The sequence below is a fragment of the Mustelus asterias genome, chromosome 8 (assembly GCF_964213995.1).
Source record: "Mustelus asterias chromosome 8, sMusAst1.hap1.1, whole genome shotgun sequence".
In the NCBI taxonomy this organism is placed as follows: Eukaryota; Metazoa; Chordata; class Chondrichthyes; order Carcharhiniformes; family Triakidae; genus Mustelus; species Mustelus asterias.
This window is the reverse complement of record NC_135808.1, coordinates 50567991-50571226: the sequence shown is the minus strand read 5'-3', so window position 1 is coordinate 50571226 and position 3236 is coordinate 50567991.

The following is a 3236-nucleotide window of genomic DNA, read 5'->3' as shown; positions in this document are numbered from 1 at the left end:
TGCCTGTTTGGGTACACTGAAGGAGAATTTAGCATGGCCAATACTCCTAACCAGCACGTCTTGCAGACAGTGGGAGGAAACCGGAGCATCCGGAGGAAACCCACACAGACACGGGGAGAACATGCAGACTCAGCACAGACTGTGACCCAAGATGAGAATCGAACCCGGTTCCCTGGCCCTGTGAGGCATCAGTGCTAATCACTGTGCCACCGTATCGCCCCTTAAGTGACTGACTGTAGTGTTCACCCATTGAGGTTACTCAGCAACTTGGGCATGTGTGTACCCAGGGGAGGGTAACGTGTACCAATTCTGGGGGAGCTGTCATGGAACAGAGCAAATTGGGGTTATCGTTTGTGTTTAAACAAACATCCGACTGTCTTCTATTCTTCAGATATATACAGAGTGCTTTCTCCTTTCAATAAAGTTATCTTTCTTCCTTTTCATACACATTATCTTTCTTATATATTCTTTTTATCATTATTCAATAAAATGGTTGTTTTAACACAAAACTTGTCCCAGTCGCTCATTCCTGTTCCGTCCAGAGTCCGGTTCTGAACCTCAGTGAGACTCTGAAAGGAACTCTCACCGCTCCTTACATGAAAACACTTTATTGGACTGGAAAGTCCCTCCAGACAAACTGAACCAGATCAGTTGCTAACTATTGTCTGTGTAAAAGGTTCTGAGCAAATGATTCAGGGTCAGAGATGGAGTGCGGGAAAAAGGACACAACATACAAACTACTGAAGAGACCTGAATTTAATAATCTGGCCATCAGCTGTGACATTGGAACCAGACAGGGGGAGATAAGCAAAGATCCAGAGTGAGAGACCTCCCCACCCCCCACACCTCCTTTGACATGAAATGGTTAATATGGCCGAAAGAGTAAGAAAACAGTTTTTTAAACGATCGACGCAATAGAGAAACTGACTTGAAGAGAATCGTGGCCAGAAGGAATAAAAAACAAAAAATGAGAAGGAATCTGTGTTTGAGACAATTGAAGGATCTGGAAAAATAATTTTTCCCAACAACTGACCACAAGTTGGGTTCAGGTAAAGGGAGAGCTGGACAAAGGATGGGTGGGTGTATTAGTGAGTGTATTAATCAGCTACACAAAGTAGGAACACAGGATTAACACCATGATGACAGGCAGAGCTGGGAGCCTCACTGGAAGTGAAGATACTGGGCCATTGAAAGAGAGGAGAAGAAGCTACATTGTAGAGTTGTGTAGACAGCTTCAGGAATTGAGGTCTGAGCTCACACAGCAGCAGGAGGAGCAGAATGAAATGAGGGGGAGCGACTCCCCCAGGACATGCCAGAGTGAGGGATAAGGTCATGGTTAAGGGGGCACCGGAATGCCCGGGATTTACCCTCCAATGATGGCAAGTACCAGGATGTTCCAATCGGGAGCCTGGAGGTGAGCGACAATTTGACCAGCCTCGTTCTGACCTTATTGGCTGATGGGGCTACAGAAAAGTGACCAAACTTGTGCCCCCTGGGTAAGAAAAGAGTCAGGAGGAGTGTGAGTGACAGAGCAGGAAGTGAATCCAATGACAGACATACAACTTCAGGGGGACAGTAGACCAGAGGGCTTCCAACTCATTAATATGACTGACTCACAGTCTGAAGGGAGGGGATGGGACATGTTGTCTCAGGAATTGATAGATAATGTTAGGACAGATATTGAAGATATAAGATTTAGTACGGTGCCTCCACACACATATCAGACTGTGGAGAAATTCCATATTATCAATGTACAGGAAAACTGACAGGAATTAGTAGTTACACAGCCCGTGACAGGAGCTGGGAGAAACACAATCACATTTCTGATCAGTTTATCACAGGAAGATAATGACGGAACATATCAGGGGCAGAGGGATAGAAACTTCTTGAAGACTTTCAAGACAGTCCAAACCTCCCCTACACACTGCTGCATTCTCACAGGAGATTGCTTTCTACCTCATAGAACCCCTACAGTGCAGAAGGAGGCCAATCGACCCAGCTAATCTGCACCGACAACAATCCTCCCCAGCCCCTATCCCCATAACCCCATTTATTCACCCTGCTAATCCCTCTAACCTACACATCTTGGGACACTCATGGTCAATTTAGCTTGGCCAATCAATCTAACCTTTGGAGTGTTGGAGGAAACTGGAGCACCCGGAGGAAACCCACACAGACACCGGGAGAATGTGCAAACTCCACACAGTCACACCAGGCTGGAATTGAACCCAGGTCCCTGGCGCTGTGAGGCAGCAGTGCTAACCACTGAGCCATTGTGTCTCCCGAGTCATTTATTTCACACACAAACACAGAAAATGCTGGAAAATCTCAGCAGGTCTGACAGCATCTGTGGAGAGAGAGCAGAGTCAACGTTTCAAGTCTAGAGTCTTGAGGGCGAGCGACGACCCAGGAGATGCCAGAGTGAGGGATAAGGTAATGGTTCACCGGGAACCGGAACGCCCGGGATTTGTTTCAGATTTCAGCAGACGCAGTATTTTGCTTTTATCTCAGACATTTATTTTACTGAATCTTTATTTAACCAGGTGAGTCAGTTGAGAACCAATTCTCATTTACAACAACAACCTGACCAAGAGGCTATCGCCACAGCAACAGAAATGACAAAATACAATTGATTGAAAGATTAAAAACAATCCAACACAAATTAGCAGTGACAGAGAATTGACAGTTTAGTCAGTACAGGATCAGTTAACAGAGATTTAACCTTTCAGTGAAAGGCTTCCATGGACAGGATGAGATTCCTATCCGCAGGATTAGAGACTGACATTATTCACACTTTCTGCTACAGATCCCTGACTCCTTTACGGTGACAAACTCTCATCGTGTGGGTCGGACCCTCACTGGTTATGTATTCAGTCCAAGGTGGGACAGGAGGTTAAACATCGACGCTGCCCCAGACCGAATGTCTCGGGGAGCAGTGGAGAGAACCCTGACCACAACCAGAAAGTTGATGGAACAAAGCAATCGAACAATCCCAAGGGGAAGGGGGCAGGTGAACCTGGCCACAGGAAAGACTAGGAAACCGGAGGATTCAGTGAGAAATCGAGGGGAGATGGTGAGAATGCAGAATAAATGGAGGGAAGTAGGGAGGGTGACAGCAGCTGGTGAAACTGTTACAGTTTAATAGTTAGTCTGTGTATTTGCTGTTATCAGAGAGCTGTTGTTATCCAAAGTGGTGCAGATGCTCATTGTAATAACTGGAGGAGACTCGATTTGGA